The sequence below is a fragment of the Botryllus schlosseri genome, unplaced genomic scaffold (genome assembly GCF_051294905.1).
Source record: "Botryllus schlosseri isolate E-star unplaced genomic scaffold, Bs_hap1 Bs20a, whole genome shotgun sequence".
Taxonomy (NCBI): Eukaryota; Metazoa; Chordata; class Ascidiacea; order Stolidobranchia; family Styelidae; genus Botryllus; species Botryllus schlosseri.
This window is the reverse complement of record NW_027648629.1, coordinates 306,687-329,050: the sequence shown is the minus strand read 5'-3', so window position 1 is coordinate 329,050 and position 22,364 is coordinate 306,687. Positions and strand designations below refer to the sequence as shown.

At 39.6% G+C, this 22,364-nt stretch overlaps 1 long non-coding RNA gene across 1 annotated transcript in view; it reads right to left on the bottom strand.

Moving 5' to 3' along the window:
• The window catches only part of LOC145459873 (uncharacterized), a 329,624-nt gene that overhangs the window by 41,246 nt on the left and 266,014 nt on the right, over positions 1-22,364 (bottom strand). The gene's annotated exons all lie outside the window — the stretch shown is intronic.

Sequence of the window (22,364 nt, the reverse complement as noted above, 5' to 3'; positions counted from 1 at the left end):
TCCACCAAGATTTCTCTATGTTCCCGAGGGCCTACAGTTACAACTCTGCTACCAGATTGTAGCAATTCAAAAGTTACACCGAATGAGCCTATCGGCGTATTCCTGGCTATTGTAGTTTAGGAGATATTGGCAGATTTAGCCATTTTGGGGGGTATGAAAATTTATAAAAAGTTCAATTCCACCAAGATTTCTCTATGTTCCCGAGGGCCTGCAGTTACAACTCTGCTACCAGATTGTCGCAATGCAAAAGTTACATCGAATGAGCCTATCGGCGTATTCCTGGCTATCGTAGTTTAGGAGATATTGGCAGATTTAGCCATTTTATGGGGTATGAAAATTTATGAAAAGTTCAATTCCACCAAGATTTCTCTATGTTTCCGAGGGCCTACAGTTACAACTCTGCTACCAGATTGTAGCAATTCAAAAGTTACATCGAATGAGCCTATCGGCGTATTCCTGGCTATTGTAGTTTAGGAGATATTGGCAGATTTAGCCATTTTGGGGGGTATGAAAATTTATGAAAAGTTCAATTCCACCAAGATTTCTCTATGTTCCCGAGGGCCTACAGTTACAACTCTGCTACCAGATTGTAGCAATTCAAAAGTTACATCGAATGAGCCTATCGGCGTATTCCTGGCTATTGTAGTTTAGGAGATATTGGCAGATTTAGCCATTTTGGGGGGTATGAAAATTTATGAAAAGTTCAATTCCACCAAGATTTCCTTATGTTCCCGAAGGCCTACAGTTACAACTCTGCTACCAGATTGTAGCAATTCAAAAGTTACATCGAATGAGCCTATCGGCGTATACCTGGCTATTGTAGTTTAGGAGATATTGGCAGATTTAGCCATTTTGGGGGGGATGAAAATTTATGAAAAGTTCAATTCCACCAAGATTTCTCTATGTTCCCGAGGGCCTACAGTTACAACTCTGCTACCAGATTGTAGCAATTCGAAAGTTACATCGAATGAGCCTATCGGTATATTCCTCGCTATTGTAGTTTAGGAGATATTGGCAGATTTAGCCATTTTGGGGGGTATGAAAATTTATGAAATGTTCAATTCCACCAAGATTTCTCTATGTTCCCGAGGGCCTACAGTTACAACTCTACTACCAGATTGTAGCAATTTCAAAGTTACATCGAATGAGCCTATCGGCGTATTCCTGGCTATTGTAGTTTAGGAGATATTGGCAGATTTAGCCATTTTGGGGGGTATGAAAATTTATGAAAAGTTCAATTCCACCAAGATTTCTCTATGTTCCCGAGGGCCTACAGTTACAACTCTGCTACCAGATTGTAGCAATTCAAAAGTTACATCGAATGAGCCTATCGGCGTATTCCTGGCTATTGTAGTTTAGGAGATATTGGCAGATTTAGCCATTTTGGAGGGTATGAAAATTTACGGAAAGTTCAATTCCACCAAGATTTCTCTATGTTCCCGAGGTTCTACAGTTACAACTCTGCTACCAGATTGTAGCAATTCAAAAGTTACATCGAATGAGCCTATCGGCGTATTCCTGGCTATTGTATTTTAGGAGATATTGGCAGATTTAGCCATTTTGGGGGGTATGAAAATTTATGAAAAGTTCAATTCCACCAAGATTTCTCTATGTTCACGAGGGCCTACAGTTACAACTCTGCTACCAGATTGTAGCAATTCAAAAGTTAAATCGAATGAGCCTATCGGCGTATTCCTGGCTATTGTAGTTTAGGAGATATTGGCAGATTTAGCCATTTTGGGGGGTATGAAAATTTATGAAAAGTTCAATTCCTCCAATATTTCTCTATGTTCCCGATGGCCTACAGTTACAACTCTGCTACTAGATTGTAGCAATTCAAAAGTTACATCGAATGAGCCTATCGGCGTATTTCTGGCAATTGTAGTTTAGGAGATATTGGCAGATTTAGCCATTTTGGGGGGTATGAAAATTTATGAAAAGTTCAATTCCACCAAGATTTCTCTATGTTCCCGAGGGCCTACAGTTACAACTCTGCTACCAGATTGTAGCATTTCAAAAGTTACATCGAATGAGCCTATCATCGTATTCCTGGTTATTGTAGTTTAGGAGATATTGGCAGATTTAGCCATTTTGGGGGGTATGAAAATTTATGAAAAGTTCAATTCCACCAAGATTTCTCTATGTTCCCGAGGGCCTACAGTTACAACTCTGCTACCAGATTGTAGCAATTCAAAAGTTACATCGAATGAGCCTATCGGCGTATTCCTGGCTAATGTAGTTTAGGAGATACTGGCAGATTTAGCCATTTTGGGGGGTATGAAAATTTATGAAAAGTTCAATTCCACCAAGATTTCTCTATGTTCCCGAGGGCCTACAGTTACAACTCTGCTACCAGATTGTAGCAATTCAAAAGTTACATCGAATAAGCCTATCGGCGTATTCCTGGCTATTGTAGTTTAGGAGATATTGGCAGATTTAGCCATTTTGGGGGGTATGAAAATTTATGAAAAGTTCAATTCCACCAAGATTTCTCTATGTTCCCGAGGGCCTACAGTTACAACTCTGCTACCAGATTGTAGCAATTCAAAAGTTACATCGAATGAGCCTATCGGCGTATTCCTGGCTATTGTAGTTTAGGAGATATTGGCAGATTTAGCCATTTTGGGGGGTATGAAAATTTATGAAAAGTTCAATTCTACCAAGATTTCTCTATGTTCCCGAGGGCCTACAGTTACAACTCTGCTAACAGATTGTAGCAATTCAAAAGTTACATCGAATGAGCCTATCGGCGTTTTCCTGGCTATTGTAGTTTAGGAGATATTGGCAGATTTAGCCATTTTGGGGGGTATGAAAATTTATGAAAAGTTCAATTCCACCAAGATTTCTCTGTGTTCCCGAGGGCCTACAGTTACAACTCTGCTACCAGATTGTAGCAATTCAAAAGTTACATCGAATGAGCCTATCGGCGTATTCCTGGCTATTGTAGTTTAGGAGATATTGGCAGATTTAGCCATTTTGGGGGGTATGAAAATTTATGAAAAGTTCAATTCCACCAAGATTTCTCTATGTTCCCGAGGGCCTACAGTTACAACTCTGCTACCAGATTGTAGCAATTCAAAAGTTACATCGAATGAGCCTATCGGTATATTCCTGGCTATTGTAGTTTAGGAGATATTGGCAGATTTAGCCATTTTGGGGGGTATGAAAATTTATGAAATGTTCAATTCCACCAAGATTTCTCTATGTTCCCGAGGGCCTACAGTTACAACTCTACTACCAGATTGTAGCAATTTCAAAGTTACATCGAATGAGCCTATCGGCGTATTCCTGGCTATTGTAGTTTAGGAGATATTGGCAGATTTAGCCATTTTGGGGGGTATGAAAATTTATGAAAAGTTCAATTCCACCAAGATTTCTCTATGTTTCCGAGGGCCTACAGTTACAACTCTGCTACCAGATTGTAGCAATTCAAAAGTTACATCGAATGAGCCTATCGGCGTATTCCTGGCTATTGTAGCTTAGGAGATATTGGCAGATTTAGCCATTTTGGTGGGTATGAAAATTTATGAAAAGTTCAATTCCACCAAGATTTCTCTATGTTCCCGAGGTTATACAGTTACAACTCTGCTACCAGATTGTAGCAATTCAAAAGTTACATCGAATGAGCCTATTGGCGTATTCCTGGCTATTGTAGTTTAGGAGATATTGGCAGATTTAGCCATTTTGGGGGGTATGAAAATTTATGAAAAGTTCAATTCCACCAAGATTTCTCTATGTTCACGAGGGCCTACAGTTACAACTCTGCTACCAGATTGTAGCAATTCAAAAGTAAAATCGAATGAGCCTATCGGCGTATTCCTGGCTATTGTAGTTTAGGAGATATTGGCAGATTTAGCCATTTTGGGGGGTATGAAAATTTATGAAAAGTTCAATTCCTCCAATATTTCTCTATGTTCCCGATGGCCTACAGTTACAACTCTGCTACTAGATTGTAGCAATTCAAAAGTTACATCGAATGAGCCTATCGGCGTATTTCTGGCAATTGTAGTTTAGGAGATATTGGCAGATTTAGCCATTTTGGGGGGTATGAAAATTTATGAAAAGTTCAATTCCACCAAGATTTCTCTATGTTCCCGAGGGCCTACAGTTACAACTCTGCTACCAGATTGTAGCATTTCAAAAGTTACATCGAATGAGCCTATCATCGTATTCCTGGTTATTGTAGTTTAGGAGATATTGGCAGATTTAGCCATTTTGGGGGGTATGAAAATTTATGAAAAGTTCAATTCCACCAAGATTTCTCTATGTTCCCGAGGGCCTACAGTTACAACTCTGCTACCAGATTGTAGCAATTCAAAAGTTACATCGAATGAGCCTATCGACGTATTCCTGGCTATTGTAGTTTAGGAGATATTGGCAGATTTAGCCATATTGGGGGGTATGAAAATTTATAAAAAGTTCAATTCCACCAAGATTTCTCTATGTTCCCGAGGGCCTACAGTTACAACTCTGCTACCAGATTGTAGCAATTCAAAAGTTACACCGAATGAGCCTATCGGCGTATTCCTGGCTATTGTAGTTTAGGAGATATTGGCAGATTTAGCCATTTTGGGGGGTATGAAAATTTATAAAAAGTTCAATTCCACCAAGATTTCTCTATGTTCCCGAGGGCCTGCAGTTACAACTCTGCTACCAGATTGTCGCAATGCAAAAGTTACATCGAATGAGCCTATCGGCGTATTCCTGGCTATCGTAGTTTAGGAGATATTGGCAGATTTAGCCATTTTATGGGGTATGAAAATTTATGAAAAGTTCAATTCCACCAAGATTTCTCTATGTTTCCGAGGGCCTACAGTTACAACTCTGCTACCAGATTGTAGCAATTCAAAAGTTACATCGAATGAGCCTATCGGCGTATTCCTGGCTATTGTAGTTTAGGAGATATTGGCAGATTTAGCCATTTTGGGGGGTATGAAAATTTATGAAAAGTTCAATTCCACCAAGATTTCTCTATGTTCCCGAGGGCCTACAGTTACAACTCTGCTACCAGATTGTAGCAATTCAAAAGTTACATCGAATGAGCCTATCGGCGTATTCCTGGCTATTGTAGTTTAGGAGATATTGGCAGATTTAGCCATTTTGGGGGGTATGAAAATTTATGAAAAGTTCAATTCCACCAAGATTTCCTTATGTTCCCGAAGGCCTACAGTTACAACTCTGCTACCAGATTGTAGCAATTCAAAAGTTACATCGAATGAGCCTATCGGCGTATACCTGGCTATTGTAGTTTAGGAGATATTGGCAGATTTAGCCATTTTGGGGGGGATGAAAATTTATGAAAAGTTCAATTCCACCAAGATTTCTCTATGTTCCCGAGGGCCTACAGTTACAACTCTGCTACCAGATTGTAGCAATTCGAAAGTTACATCGAATGAGCCTATCGGTATATTCCTCGCTATTGTAGTTTAGGAGATATTGGCAGATTTAGCCATTTTGGGGGGTATGAAAATTTATGAAATGTTCAATTCCACCAAGATTTCTCTATGTTCCCGAGGGCCTACAGTTACAACTCTACTACCAGATTGTAGCAATTTCAAAGTTACATCGAATGAGCCTATCGGCGTATTCCTGGCTATTGTAGTTTAGGAGATATTGGCAGATTTAGCCATTTTGGGGGGTATGAAAATTTATGAAAAGTTCAATTCCACCAAGATTTCTCTATGTTCCCGAGGGCCTACAGTTACAACTCTGCTACCAGATTGTAGCAATTCAAAAGTTACATCGAATGAGCCTATCGGCGTATTCCTGGCTATTGTAGTTTAGGAGATATTGGCAGATTTAGCCATTTTGGAGGGTATGAAAATTTACGGAAAGTTCAATTCCACCAAGATTTCTCTATGTTCCCGAGGTTCTACAGTTACAACTCTGCTACCAGATTGTAGCAATTCAAAAGTTACATCGAATGAGCCTATCGGCGTATTCCTGGCTATTGTATTTTAGGAGATATTGGCAGATTTAGCCATTTTGGGGGGTATGAAAATTTATGAAAAGTTCAATTCCACCAAGATTTCTCTATGTTCACGAGGGCCTACAGTTACAACTCTGCTACCAGATTGTAGCAATTCAAAAGTTAAATCGAATGAGCCTATCGGCGTATTCCTGGCTATTGTAGTTTAGGAGATATTGGCAGATTTAGCCATTTTGGGGGGTATGAAAATTTATGAAAAGTTCAATTCCTCCAATATTTCTCTATGTTCCCGATGGCCTACAGTTACAACTCTGCTACTAGATTGTAGCAATTCAAAAGTTACATCGAATGAGCCTATCGGCGTATTTCTGGCAATTGTAGTTTAGGAGATATTGGCAGATTTAGCCATTTTGGGGGGTATGAAAATTTATGAAAAGTTCAATTCCACCAAGATTTCTCTATGTTCCCGAGGGCCTACAGTTACAACTCTGCTACCAGATTGTAGCATTTCAAAAGTTACATCGAATGAGCCTATCATCGTATTCCTGGTTATTGTAGTTTAGGAGATATTGGCAGATTTAGCCATTTTGGGGGGTATGAAAATTTATGAAAAGTTCAATTCCACCAAGATTTCTCTATGTTCCCGAGGGCCTACAGTTACAACTCTGCTACCAGATTGTAGCAATTCAAAAGTTACATCGAATGAGCCTATCGGCGTATTCCTGGCTAATGTAGTTTAGGAGATACTGGCAGATTTAGCCATTTTGGGGGGTATGAAAATTTATGAAAAGTTCAATTCCACCAAGATTTCTCTATGTTCCCGAGGGCCTACAGTTACAACTCTGCTACCAGATTGTAGCAATTCAAAAGTTACATCGAATAAGCCTATCGGCGTATTCCTGGCTATTGTAGTTTAGGAGATATTGGCAGATTTAGCCATTTTGGGGGGTATGAAAATTTATGAAAAGTTCAATTCCACCAAGATTTCTCTATGTTCCCGAGGGCCTACAGTTACAACTCTGCTACCAGATTGTAGCAATTCAAAAGTTACATCGAATGAGCCTATCGGCGTATTCCTGGCTATTGTAGTTTAGGAGATATTGGCAGATTTAGCCATTTTGGGGGGTATGAAAATTTATGAAAAGTTCAATTCTACCAAGATTTCTCTATGTTCCCGAGGGCCTACAGTTACAACTCTGCTAACAGATTGTAGCAATTCAAAAGTTACATCGAATGAGCCTATCGGCGTTTTCCTGGCTATTGTAGTTTAGGAGATATTGGCAGATTTAGCCATTTTGGGGGGTATGAAAATTTATGAAAAGTTCAATTCCACCAAGATTTCTCTGTGTTCCCGAGGGCCTACAGTTACAACTCTGCTACCAGATTGTAGCAATTCAAAAGTTACATCGAATGAGCCTATCGGCGTATTCCTGGCTATTGTAGTTTAGGAGATATTGGCAGATTTAGCCATTTTGGGGGGTATGAAAATTTATGAAAAGTTCAATTCCACCAAGATTTCTCTATGTTCCCGAGGGCCTACAGTTACAACTCTGCTACCAGATTGTAGCAATTCAAAAGTTACATCGAATGAGCCTATCGGTATATTCCTGGCTATTGTAGTTTAGGAGATATTGGCAGATTTAGCCATTTTGGGGGGTATGAAAATTTATGAAATGTTCAATTCCACCAAGATTTCTCTATGTTCCCGAGGGCCTACAGTTACAACTCTACTACCAGATTGTAGCAATTTCAAAGTTACATCGAATGAGCCTATCGGCGTATTCCTGGCTATTGTAGTTTAGGAGATATTGGCAGATTTAGCCATTTTGGGGGGTATGAAAATTTATGAAAAGTTCAATTCCACCAAGATTTCTCTATGTTTCCGAGGGCCTACAGTTACAACTCTGCTACCAGATTGTAGCAATTCAAAAGTTACATCGAATGAGCCTATCGGCGTATTCCTGGCTATTGTAGTTTAGGAGATATTGGCAGATTTAGCCATTTTGGAGGGTATGAAAATTTATGAAAAGTTCAATTCCACCAAGATTTCTCTATGTTCCCGAGGTTCTACAGTTACAACTCTGCTACCAGATTGTAGCAATTCAAAAGTTACATCGAATGAGCCTATCGGCGTATTCCTGGCTATTGTATTTTAGGAGATATTGGCAGATTTAGCCATTTTGGGGGGTATGAAAATTTATGAAAAGTTCAATTCCACCAAGATTTCTCTATGTTCACGAGGGCCTACAGTTACAACTCTGCTACCAGATTGTAGCAATTCAAAAGTTAAATCGAATGAGCCTATCGGCGTATTCCTGGCTATTGTAGTTTAGGAGATATTGGCAGATTTAGCCATTTTGGGGGGTATGAAAATTTATGAAAAGTTCAATTCCTCCAATATTTCTCTATGTTCCCGATGGCCTACAGTTACAACTCTGCTACTAGATTGTAGCAATTCAAAAGTTACATCGAATGAGCCTATCGGCGTATTTCTGGCAATTGTAGTTTAGGAGATATTGGCAGATTTAGCCATTTTGGGGGGTATGAAAATTTATGAAAAGTTCAATTCCACCAAGATTTCTCTATGTTCCCGAGGGCCTACAGTTACAACTCTGCTACCAGATTGTAGCATTTCAAAAGTTACATCGAATGAGCCTATCATCGTATTCCTGGTTATTGTAGTTTAGGAGATATTGGCAGATTTAGCCATTTTGGGGGGTATGAAAATTTATGAAAAGTTCAATTCCACCAAGATTTCTCTATGTTCCCGAGGGCCTACAGTTACAACTCTGCTACCAGATTGTAGCAATTCAAAAGTTACATCGAATGAGCCTATCGGCGTATTCCTGGCTATTGTAGTTTAGGAGATACTGGCAGATTTAGCCATTTTGGGGGGTATGAAAATTTATGAAAAGTTCAATTCCACCAAGATTTCTCTATGTTCCCGAGGGCCTACAGTTACAACTCTGCTACCAGATTGTAGCAATTCAAAAGTTACATCGAATAAGCCTATCGGCGTATTCCTGGCTATTGTAGTTTAGGAGATATTGGCAGATTTAGCCATTTTGGGGGGTATGAAAATTTATGAAAAGTTCAATTCCACCAAGATTTCTCTATGTTCCCGAGGGCCTACAGTTACAACTCTGCTACCAGATTGTAGCAATTCAAAAGTTACATCGAATGAGCCTATGGGCGTATTCCTGGCTATTGTAGTTTAGGAGATATTGGCAGATTTAGCCATTTTGGGGGGTATGAAAATTTATGAAAAGTTCAATTCCACCAAGATTTCTCTATGTTCCCGAGGGCCTACAGTTACAACTCTGCTAACAGATTGTAGCAATTCAAAAGTTACATCGAATGAGCCTATCGGCGTTTTCCTGGCTATTGTAGTTTAGGAGATATTGGCAGATTTAGCCATTTTGGGGGGTATGAAAATTTATGAAAAGTTCAATTCCACCAAGATTTCTCTGTGTTCCCGAGGGCCTACAGTTACAACTCTGCTACCAGATTGTAGCAATTCAAAAGTTACATCGAATGAGCCTATCGGCGTATTCCTGGTTATTGTAGTTTAGGAGATATTGGCAGATTTAGCCATTTTGGGGGGTATGAAAATTTATGAAAAGTTCAATTCCACCAAGATTTCTCTATGTTCCCGAGGGCCTACAGTTACAACTCTGCTACCAGATTGTAGCAATTCAAAAGTTACATCGAATGAGCCTATCGGCGTATTCCTGGCTATTGTAGTTTAGGAGATACTGGCAGATTTAGCCATTTTGGGGGGTATGAAAATTTATGAAAAGTTCAATTCCACCAAGATTTCTCTATGTTCCCGAGGGCCTACAGTTACAACTCTGCTACCAGATTGTAGCAATTCAAAAGTCACATCGAATGAGCCTATCGGCGTATTCCTGGCTATTGTAGTTTAGGAGATATTGGCAAATTTAGCCATTTTGGGGGGTATGAAAATTTATGAAAAGTTCAATTCCACCAAGATTTCTCTATGTTTCCGAGGGCCTACAGTTACAACTCTGCTACCAGATTGTAGCAATTCAAAAGTTACATCGAATGAGCCTATCGGCGTATTCCTGGCTATTGTAGTTTAGGAGATATTGGCAGATTTAGCCATTTTGGGGGGTATGAAAATTTATAAAAAGTTCAATTCCACCAAGATTTCTCTATGTTCCCGAGGGCCTACAGTTACAACTCTGCTACCAGATTGTAGCAATTCAAAAGTTACATCGAATGAGCCTATCGACGTATTCCTGGCTATTGTAGTTTAGGAGATATTGGCAGATTTAGCCATATTGGGGGGTATGAAAATTTATAAAAAGTTCAATTCCACCAAGATTTCTCTATGTTCCCGAGGGCCTACAGTTACAACTCTGCTACCAGATTGTAGCAATTCAAAAGTTACATCGAATGAGCCTATCGGCGTATTCCTGGCTATTGTAGTTTAGGAGATATTGGCAGATTTAGCCATTTTGGGGGGTATGAAAATTTATAAAAAGTTCAATTCCACCAAGATTTCTCTATGTTCCCGAGGGCCTGCAGTTACAACTCTGCTACCAGATTGTCGCAATGCAAAAGTTACATCGAATGAGCCTATCGGCGTATTCCTGGCTATCGTAGTTTAGGAGATATTGGCAGATTTAGCCATTTTATGGGGTATGAAAATTTATGAAAAGTTCAATTCCACCAAGATTTCTCTATGTTTTCGAGGGCCTACAGTTACAACTCTGCTACCAGATTGTAGCAATTCAAAAGTTACATCGAATGAGCCTATCGGCGTATTCCTGGCTATTGTAGTTTAGGAGATATTGGCAGATTTAGCCATTTTGGGGGGTATGAAAATTTATGAAAAGTTCAATTCCACCAAGATTTCTCTATGTTCCCGAGGGCCTACAGTTACAACTCTGCTACCAGATTGTAGCAATTCAAAAGTTTTATCGAATGAGCCTATCGGCGTATTCCTGGCTATTGTAGTTTAGGAGATATTGGCAGATTTAGCCATTTTGGGGGGTATGAAAATTTATGAAAAGTTCAATTCCACCAAGATTTCTTTATGCTCCCGAAGGCCTACAGTTACAACTCTGCTACCAGATTGTAGCAATTCAAAAGTTACATCGAATGAGCCTATCGGCGTATACCTGGCTATTGTAGTTTAGGAGATATTGGCAGATTTAGCCATTTTGGGGGGTATGAAAATTTATGAAAAGTTCAATTCCACCAAGATTTCTCTATGTTCCCGAGGGCCTACAGTTACAACTCTGCTACCAGATTGTAGCAATTCAAAAGTTACATCGAATGAGCCTATCGGCGTATTCCTGGCTATTGTATTTTAGGAGATATTGGCAGATTTAGCCATTTTGGGGGGTATGAAAATTTATGAAAAGTTCAATTCCACCAAGATTTCTCTATGTTCACGAGGGCCTAGAGTTACATCTCTGCTACCAGATTGTAGCAATTCAAAAGTTAAATCGAATGAGCCTATCGGCGTATTCCTGGCTATTGTAGTTTAGGAGATATTGGCAGATTTAGCCATTTTGGGGGGTATGAAAATTTATGAAAAGTTCAATTCCTCCAATATTTCTCTATGTTCCCGATGGCCTACAGTTACAACTCTGCTACTAGATTGTAGCAATTCAAAAGTTACATCGAATGAGCCTATCGGCGTATTTCTGGCAATTGTAGTTTAGGAGATATTGGCAGATTTAGCCATTTTGGGGGGTATGAAAATTTATGAAAAGTTCAATTCCACCAAGATTTCTCTATGTTCCCGAGGGCCTACAGTTACAACTCTGCTACCAGATTGTAGCATTTCAAAAGTTACATCGAATGAGCCTATCATCGTATTCCTGGTTATTGTAGTTTAGGAGATATTGGCAGATTTAGCCATTTTGGGGGGTATGAAAATTTATGAAAAGTTCAATTCCACCAAGATTTCTCTATGTTCCCGAGGGCCTACAGTTACAACTCTGCTACCAGATTGTAGCAATTCAAAAGTTACATCGAATGAGCCTATCGGCGTATTCCTGGCTATTGTAGTTTAGGAGATACTGGCAGATTTAGCCATTTTGGGGGGTATGAAAATTTATGAAAAGTTCAATTCCACCAAGATTTCTCTATGTTCCCGAGGGCCTACAGTTACAACTCTGCTACCAGATTGTAGCAATTCAAAAGTTACATCGAATAAGCCTATCGGCGTATTCCTGGCTATTGTAGTTTAGGAGATATTGGCAGATTTAGCCATTTTGGGGGGTATGAAAATTTATGAAAAGTTCAATTCCACCAAGATTTCTCTATGTTCCCGAGGGCCTACAGTTACAACTCTGCTACCAGATTGTAGCAATTCAAAAGTTACATCGAATGAGCCTATGGGCGTATTCCTGGCTATTGTAGTTTAGGAGATATTGGCAGATTTAGCCATTTTGGGGGGTATGAAAATTTATGAAAAGTTCAATTCCACCAAGATTTCTCTATGTTCCCGAGGGCCTACAGTTACAACTCTGCTAACAGATTGTAGCAATTCAAAAGTTACATCGAATGAGCCTATCGGCGTTTTCCTGGCTATTGTAGTTTAGGAGATATTGGCAGATTTAGCCATTTTGGGGGGTATGAAAATTTATGAAAAGTTCAATTCCACCAAGATTTCTCTGTGTTCCCGAGGGCCTACAGTTACAACTCTGCTACCAGATTGTAGCAATTCAAAAGTTACATCGAATGAGCCTATCGGCGTATTCCTGGCTATTGTAGTTTAGGAGATATTGGCAGATTTAGCCATTTTGGGGGGTATGAAAATTTATGAAAAGTTCAATTCCACCAAGATTTCTCTATGTTCCCGAGGGCCTACAGTTACAACTCTGCTACCAGATTGTAGCAATTCAAAAGTTACATCGAATGAGCCTATCGACGTATTCCTGGCTATTGTAGTTTAGGAGATATTGGCAGATTTAGCCATTTTGGGGGGTATGAAAATTTATGAAAAGTTCAATTCCACCAAGATTTCGCTATGTTCTCGAGGGCCTACAGTTACAACTCTGCTACCAGATTGTAGCAATTCAAAAGTTACATCGAATGAGCCTATCGGCGTATTCCTGGCTATTGTAGTTTAGGAGATATTGGCAGATTTAGCCATTTTGGGGGGTATGAAAATTTATAAAAAGTTCAATTCCACCAAGATTTCTCTATGTTCCCGAGGGCCTGCAGTTACAACTCTGCTACCAGATTGTCGCAATGCAAAAGTTACATCGAATGAGCCTATCGGCGTATTCCTGGTTATTGTAGTTTAGGAGATATTGGCAGATTTAGCCATTTTGGGGGGTATGAAAATTTATGAAAAGTTCAATTCCACCAAGATTTCTCTATGTTCCCGAGGGCCTACAGTTACAACTCTGCTACCAGATTGTAGCAATTCAAAAGTTACATCGAATGAGCCTATCGGCGTATTCCTGGCTATTGTAGTTTAGGAGATACTGGCAGATTTAGCCATTTTGGGGGGTATGAAAATTTATGAAAAGTTCAATTCCACCAAGATTTCTCTATGTTCCCGAGGGCCTACAGTTACAACTCTGCTACCAGATTGTAGCAATTCAAAAGTCACATCGAATGAGCCTATCGGCGTATTCCTGGCTATTGTAGTTTAGGAGATATTGGCAAATTTAGCCATTTTGGGGGGTATGAAAATTTATGAAAAGTTCAATTCCACCAAGATTTCTCTATGTTCCCGAGGGCCTACAGTTACAACTCTGCTACCAGATTGTAGCAATTCAAAAGTTACATCGAATGAGCCTATCGGCGTATTCCTGGCTATTGTAGTTTAGGAGATATTGGCAGATTTAGCCATTTTGGGGGGTATGAAAATCTATAAAAAGTTCAATTCCACCAAGATTTCTCTATGTTCCCGAGGGCCTACAGTTACAACTCTGCTACCAGATTGTAGCAATTCAAAAGTTACATCGAATGAGCCTATCGACGTATTCCTGGCTATTGTAGTTTAGGAGATATTGGCAGATTTAGCCATATTGGGGGGTATGAAAATTTATAAAAAGTTCAATTCCACCAAGATTTCTCTATGTTCCCGAGGGCCTACAGTTACAACTCTGCTACCAGATTGTAGCAATTCAAAAGTTACATCGAATGAGCCTATCGGCGTATTCCTGGCTATTGTAGTTTAGGAGATATTGGCAGATTTAGCCATTTTGGGGGGTATGAAAATTTATAAAAAGTTCAATTCCACCAAGATTTCTCTATGTTCCCGAGGGCCTGCAGTTACAACTCTGCTACCAGATTGTCGCAATGCAAAAGTTACATCGAATGAGCCTATCGGCGTATTCCTGGCTATCGTAGTTTAGGAGATATTGGCAGATTTAGCCATTTTATGGGGTATGAAAATTTATGAAAAGTTCAATTCCACCAAGATTTCTCTATGTTTTCGAGGGCCTACAGTTACAACTCTGCTACCAGATTGTAGCAATTCAAAAGTTACATCGAATGAGCCTATCGGCGTATTCCTGGCTATTGTAGTTTAGGAGATATTGGCAGATTTAGCCATTTTGGGGGGTATGAAAATTTATGAAAAGTTCAATTCCACCAAGATTTCTCTATGTTCCCGAGGGCCTACAGTTACAACTCTGCTACCAGATTGTAGCAATTCAAAAGTTTTATCGAATGAGCCTATCGGCGTATTCCTGGCTATTGTAGTTTAGGAGATATTGGCAGATTTAGCCATTTTGGGGGGTATGAAAATTTATGAAAAGTTCAATTCCACCAAGATTTCTTTATGCTCCCGAAGGCCTACAGTTACAACTCTGCTACCAGATTGTAGCAATTCAAAAGTTACATCGAATGAGCCTATCGGCGTATACCTGGCTATTGTAGTTTAGGAGATATTGGCAGATTTAGCCATTTTGGGGGGTATGAAAATTTATGAAAAGTTCAATTCCACCAAGATTTCTCTATGTTCCCGAGGGCCTACAGTTACAACTCTGCTACCAGATTGTAGCAATTCAAAAGTTACATCGAATGAGCCTATCGGTATATTCCTGGCTATTGTAGTTTAGGAGATATTGGCAGATTTAGCCATTTTGGGGGGTATGAAAATTTATGAAATGTTCAATTCCACCAAGATTTCTCTATGTTCCCGAGGGCCTACAGTTACAACTCTACTACCAGATTGTAGCAATTTCAAAGTTACATCGAATGAGCCTATCGGCGTATTCCTGGCTATTGTAGTTTAGGAGATATTGGCAGATTTAGCCATTTTGGGGGGTATGAAAATTTATGAAAAGTTCAATTCCACCAAGATTTCTCTATGTTCCCGAGGGCCTACAGTTACAACTCTGCTACTAGATTGTAGCAATTCAAAAGTTACATCGAATGAGCCTATCGGCGTATTTCTGGCAATTGTAGTTTAGGAGATATTGGCAGATTTAGCCATTTTGGGGGGTATGAAAATTTATGAAAAGTTCAATTCCACCAAGATTTCTCTATGTTCCCGAGGGCCTACAGTTACAACTCTGCTACCAGATTGTAGCATTTCAAAAGTTACATCGAATGAGCCTATCATCGTATTCCTGGTTATTGTAGTTTAGGAGATATTGGCAGATTTAGCCATTTTGGGGGGTATGAAAATTTATGAAAAGTTCAATTCCACCAAGATTTCTCTATGTTCCCGAGGGCCTACAGTTACAACTCTGCTACCAGATTGTAGCAATTCAAAAGTTACATCGAATGAGCCTATCGGCGTATTCCTGGCTATTGTAGTTTAGGAGATACTGGCAGATTTAGCCATTTTGGGGGGTATGAAAATTTATGAAAAGTTCAATTCCACCAAGATTTCTCTATGTTCCCGAGGGCCTACAGTTACAACTCTGCTACCAGATTGTAGCAATTCAAAAGTTACATCGAATAAGCCTATCGGCGTATTCCTGGCTATTGTAGTTTAGGAGATATTGGCAGATTTAGCCATTTTGGGGGGTATGAAAATTTATGAAAAGTTCAATTCCACCAAGATTTCTCTATGTTCCCGAGGGCCTACAGTTACAACTCTGCTACCAGATTGTAGCAATTCAAAAGTTACATCGAATGAGCCTATGGGCGTATTCCTGGCTATTGTAGTTTAGGAGATATTGGCAGATTTAGCCATTTTGGGGGGTATGAAAATTTATGAAAAGTTCAATTCCACCAAGATTTCTCTATGTTCCCGAGGGCCTACAGTTACAACTCTGCTAACAGATTGTAGCAATTCAAAAGTTACATCGAATGAGCCTATCGGCGTTTTCCTGGCTATTGTAGTTTAGGAGATATTGGCAGATTTAGCCATTTTGGGGGGTATGAAAATTTATGAAAAGTTCAATTCCACCAAGATTTCTCTGTGTTCCCGAGGGCCTACAGTTACAACTCTGCTACCAGATTGTAGCAATTCAAAAGTTACATCGAATGAGCCTATCGGCGTATTCCTGGCTATTGTAGTTTAGGAGATATTGGCAGATTTAGCCATTTTGGGGGGTATGAAAATTTATGAAAAGTTCAATTCCACCAAGATTTCTCTATGTTCCCGAGGGCCTACAGTTACAACTCTGCTACCAGATTGTAGCAATTCAAAAGTTACATCGAATGAGCCTATCGACGTATTCCTGGCTATTGTAGTTTAGGAGATATTGGCAGATTTAGCCATTTTGGGGGGTATGAAAATTTATGAAAAGTTCAATTCCACCAAGATTTCGCTATGTTCTCGAGGGCCTACAGTTACAACTCTGCTACCAGATTGTAGCAATTCAAAAGTTACATCGAATGAGCCTATCGGCGTATTCCTGGCTATTGTAGTTTAGGAGATATTGGCAGATTTAGCCATTTTGGGGGGTATGAAAATTTATAAAAAGTTCAATTCCACCAAGATTTCTCTATGTTCCCGAGGGCCTGCAGTTACAACTCTGCTACCAGATTGTCGCAATGCAAAAGTTACATCGAATGAGCCTATCGGCGTATTCCTGGTTATTGTAGTTTAGGAGATATCGGCAGATTTAGCCATTTTGGGGGGTATGAAAATTTATGAAAAGTTCAATTCCACCAAGATTTCTCTATGTTCCCGAGGGCCTACAGTTACAACTCTGCTACCAGATTGTAGCAATTCAAAAGTTACATCGAATGAGCCTATCGGCGTATTCCTGGCTATTGTAGTTTAGGAGATACTGGCAGATTTAGCCATTTTTGGGGGTATGAAAATTTATGAAAAGTTCAATTCCACCAAGATTTCTCTATGTTCCCGAGGGCCTACAGTTACAACTCTGCTACCAGATTGTAGCAATTCAAAAGTCACATCGAATGAGCCTATCGGCGTATTCCTGGCTATTGTAGTTTAGGAGATATTGGCAAATTTAGCCATTTTGGGGGGTATGAAAATTTATGAAAAGTTCAATTCCACCAAGATTTCTCTATGTTCCCGAGGGCCTACAGTTACAACTCTGCTACCAGATTGTAGCAATTCAAAAGTTACATCGAATGAGCCTATCGGCGTATTCCTGGCTATTGTAGTTTAGGAGATATTGGCAGATTTAGCCATTTTGGGGGGTATGAAAATCTATAAAAAGTTCAATTCCACCAAGATTTCTCTATGTTCCCGAGGGCCTACAGTTACAACTCTGCTACCAGATTGTAGCAATTCAAAAGTTACATCGAATGAGCCTATCGACGTATTCCTGGCTATTGTAGTTTAGGAGATATTGGCAGATTTAGCCATATTGGGGGGTATGAAAATTTATAAAAAGTTCAATTCCACCAAGATTTCTCTATGTTCCCGAGGGCCTACAGTTACAACTCTGCTACCAGATTGTAGCAATTCAAAAGTTACATCGAATGAGCCTATCGGCGTATTCCTGGCTATTGTAGTTTAGGAGATATTGGCAGATTTAGCCATTTTGGGGGGTATGAAAATTTATAAAAAGTTCAATTCCACCAAGATTTCTCTATGTTCCCGAGGGCCTGCAGTTACAACTCTGCTACCAGATTGTCGCAATGCAAAAGTTACATCGAATGAGCCTATCGGCGTATTCCTGGCTATCGTAGTTTAGGAGATATTGGCAGATTTAGCCATTTTATGGGGTATGAAAATTTATGAAAAGTTCAATTCCACCAAGATTTCTCTATGTTTTCGAGGGCCTACAGTTACAACTCTGCTACCAGATTGTAGCAATTCAAAAGTTACATCGAATGAGCCTATCGGCGTATTCCTGGCTATTGTAGTTTAGGAGATATTGGCAGATTTAGCCATTTTGGGGGGTATGAAAATTTATGAAAAGTTCAATTCCACCAAGATTTCTCCATGTTCCCGAGGGCCTACAGTTACAACTCTGCTACCAGATTGTAGCAATTCAAAAGTTTTATCGAATGAGCCTATCGGCGTATTCCTGGCTATTGTAGTTTAGGAGATATTGGCAGATTTAGCCATTTTGGGGGGTATGAAAATTTATGAAAAGTTCAATTCCACCAAGATTTCTTTATGCTCCCGAAGGCCTACAGTTACAACTCTGCTACCAGATTGTAGCAATTCAAAAGTTACATCGAATGAGCCTATCGGCGTATACCTGGCTATTGTAGTTTAGGAGATATTGGCAGATTTAGCCATTTTGGGGGGTATGAAAATTTATGAAAAGTTCAATTCCACCAAGATTTCTCTATGTTCCCGAGGGCCTACAGTTACAACTCTGCTACCAGATTGTAGCAATTCAAAAGTTACATCGAATGAGCCTATCGGTATATTCCTGGCTATTGTAGTTTAGGAGATATTGGCAGATTTAGCCATTTTGGGGGGTATGAAAATTTATGAAATGTTCAATTCCACCAAGATTTCTCTATGTTCCCGAGGGCCTACAGTTACAACTCTACTACCAGATTGTAGCAATTTCAAAGTTACATCGAATGAGCCTATCGGCGTATTCCTGGCTATTGTAGTTTAGGAGATATTGGCAGATTTAGCCATTTTTGGGGGTATGAAAATTTATGAAAAGTTCAATTCCACCAAGATTTCTCTATGTTCCCGAGGGCCTACAGTTACAACTCTGCTACCAGATTGTAGCAATTCAAAAGTTACATCGAATGAGCCTATTGGCGTATTCCTGGCTATTGTAGTTTAGGAGATATTGGCAGATTTAGCCATTTTGGAGGGTATGAAAATTTATGAAAAGTTCAATTCCACCAAGATTTCTCTATGTTCCCGAGGTTCTACAGTTACAACTCTGCTACCAGATTGTAGCAATTCAAAAGTTACATCGAATGAGCCTATCGGCGTATTCCTGGCTATTGTATTTTAGGAGATATTGGCAGATTTAGCCATTTTGGGGGGTATGAAAATTTATGAAAAGTTCAATTCCACCAAGATTTCTCTATGTTCACGAGGGCCTACAGTTACAACTCTGCTACCAGATTGTAGCAATTCAAAAGTTAAATCGAATGAGCCTATCGGCGTATTCCTGGCTATTGTAGTTTAGGAGATATTGGCAGATTTAGCCATTTTGGGGGGTATGAAAATTTATGAAAAGTTCAATTCCTCCAATATTTCTCTATGTTCCCGATGGCCTACAGTTACAACTCTGCTACTAGATTGTAGCAATTCAAAAGTTACATCGAATGAGCCTATCGGCGTATTTCTGGCAATTGTAGTTTAGGAGATATTGGCAGATTTAGCCATTTTGGGGGGTATGAAAATTTATGAAAAGTTCAATTCCACCAAGATTTCTCTATGTTCCCGAGGGCCTACAGTTACAACTCTGCTACCAGATTGTAGCATTTCAAAAGTTACATCGAATGAGCCTATCATCGTATTCCTGGTTATTGTAGTTTAGGAGATAATGGCAGATTTAGCCATTTTGGGGGGTATGAAAATTTATGAAAAGTTCAATTCCACCAAGATTTCTCTATGTTCCCGAGGGCCTACAGTTACAACTCTGCTACCAGATTGTAGCAATTCAAAAGTTACATCGAATGAGCCTATCGGCGTATTCCTGGCTATTGTAGTTTAGGAGATACTGGCAGATTTAGCCATTTTGGGGGGTATGAAAATTTATGAAAAGTTCAATTCCACCAAGATTTCTCTATGTTCCCGAGGGCCTACAGTTACAACTCTGCTACCAGATTGTAGCAATTCAAAAGTTACATCGAATGAGCCTATCGGCGTATTCCTGGCTATTGTAGTTTAGGAGATATTGGCAGATTTAGCCATTTTGGGGGGTATGAAAATTTATGAAAAGTTCAATTCCACCAAGATTTCTCTATGTTCCCGAGGGCCTACAGTTACAACTCTGCTACCAGATTGTAGCAATTCAAAAGTTACATCGAATGAGCCTATCGGCGTATTCCTGGCTATTGTAGTTTAGGAGATATTGGCAGATTTAGCCATTTTGGGGGGTATGAAAATTTATGAAAAGTTCAATTCCACCAAGATTTCTCTATGTTCCCGAGGGCCTACAGTTACAACTCTGCTAACAGATTGTAGCAATTCAAAAGTTACATCGAATGAGCCTATCGGCGTTTTCCTGGCTATTGTAGTTTAGGAGATATTGGCAGATTTAGCCATTTTGGGGGGTATGAAAATTTATGAAAAGTTCAATTCCACCAAGATTTCTCTGTGTTCCCGAGGGCCTACAGTTACAACTCTGCTACCAGATTGTAGCAATTCAAAAGTTACATCGAATGAGCCTATCGGCGTATTCCTGGCTATTGTAGTTTAGGAGATATTGGCAGATTTAGCCATTTTGGGGGGTATGAAAATTTATGAAAAGTTCAATTCCACCAAGATTTCTCTATGTTCCCGAGGGCCTACAGTTACAACTCTGCTACCAGATTGTAGCAATTCAAAAGTTACATCGAATGAGCCTATCGGCGTATTCCTGGCTATTGTAGTTTAGGAGATATTGGCAGATTTAGCCATTTTGGGGGGTATGAAAATTTATAAAAAGTTCAATTCCACCAAGATTTCTCTATGTTCCCGAGGGCCTGCAGTTACAACTCTGCTACCAGATTGTCGCAATGCAAAAGTTACATCGAATGAGCCTATCGGCGTATTCCTGGCTATTGTAGTTTAGGAGATATTGGCAGATTTAGCCATTTTGGGGGGTATGAAGATTTATGAAAAGTTCAATTCCACCAAGATTTCTCTATGTTCCCGAGGGCCTACAGTTACAACTCTGCTACCAGATTGTAGCAATTCAAAAGTTACATCGAATGAGCCTATCGGCGTAATCCTGGCTATCGTAGTTTAGGAGATATTGGCAGATTTAGCCATTTTATGGGGTATGAAAATTTATGAAAAGTTCAATTCCACCTAGATTTCTCTATGTTTCCGAGGGCCTACAGTTACAACTCTGCTACCAGATTGTAGCAATTCAAAAGTTACATCGAATGAGCCTATCGGCGTATTCCTGGCTATTGTAGTTTAGGAGATATTGGCAGATTTAGCCATTTTGGGGGGTATGAACATTTATGAAAAGTTCAATTCCACCAAGATTTCTCTGTGTTCCCGAGGGCCTACAGTTACAACTCTGCTACCAGATTGTAGCAATTCAAAAGTTACATCGAATGAGCCTATCGGCGTCTTCCTGGCTATTGTAGTTTAGGAGATATTATCAGATTTAGCCATTTTGAGGGGTATGAAAATTTATGAAAAGTTCAATTCCACCAAGATTTCTCTATGTTCCCGAGGGCCTACAGTTACAACTCTGCTACCAGATTGTAGCAATTCAAAAGTTACATCGAATGAGCCTATCGGCGTTTTCCTGGCTATTGTAGTTTAGGAGATATTGGCAGATTTAGCCATTTTGGGGGGTATGAAAATTTATGAAAAGTTCAATTCCACCAAGATTTCTCTATGTTCCCGAGGGCCTACAGTTACAACTCTGCTACCAGATTGTAGCAATTCAAAAGTTACATCGAATGAGCCTATCGGCGTATTCCTGGCTATTGTAGTTTAGGAGATATTGGCAGATTTAGCCATTTTGGGGGGTATGAAAATTTATGAAAAGTTCAATTCCACCAAGATTTCTCTATGTTCCCGAGGGCCTACAGTTACAACTCTGCTACCAGATTGTAGCAATTCAAAAGTTACATCGAATGAGCCTATCGACGTATTCCTGGCTATTGTAGTTTAGGAGATATTGGCAGATTTAGCCATTTTGGGGGGTATGAAAATTTATGAAAAGTTCAATTCCACCAAGATTTCGCTATGTTCTCGAGGGCCTACAGTTACAACTCTGCTACCAGATTGTAGCAATTCAAAAGTTACATCGAATGAGCCTATCGGCGTATTCCTGGCTATTGTAGTTTAGGAGATATTGGCAGATTTAGCCATTTTGGGGGGTATGAAAATTTATAAAAAGTTCAATTCCACCAAGATTTCTCTATGTTCCCGAGGGCCTGCAGTTACAACTCTGCTACCAGATTGTCG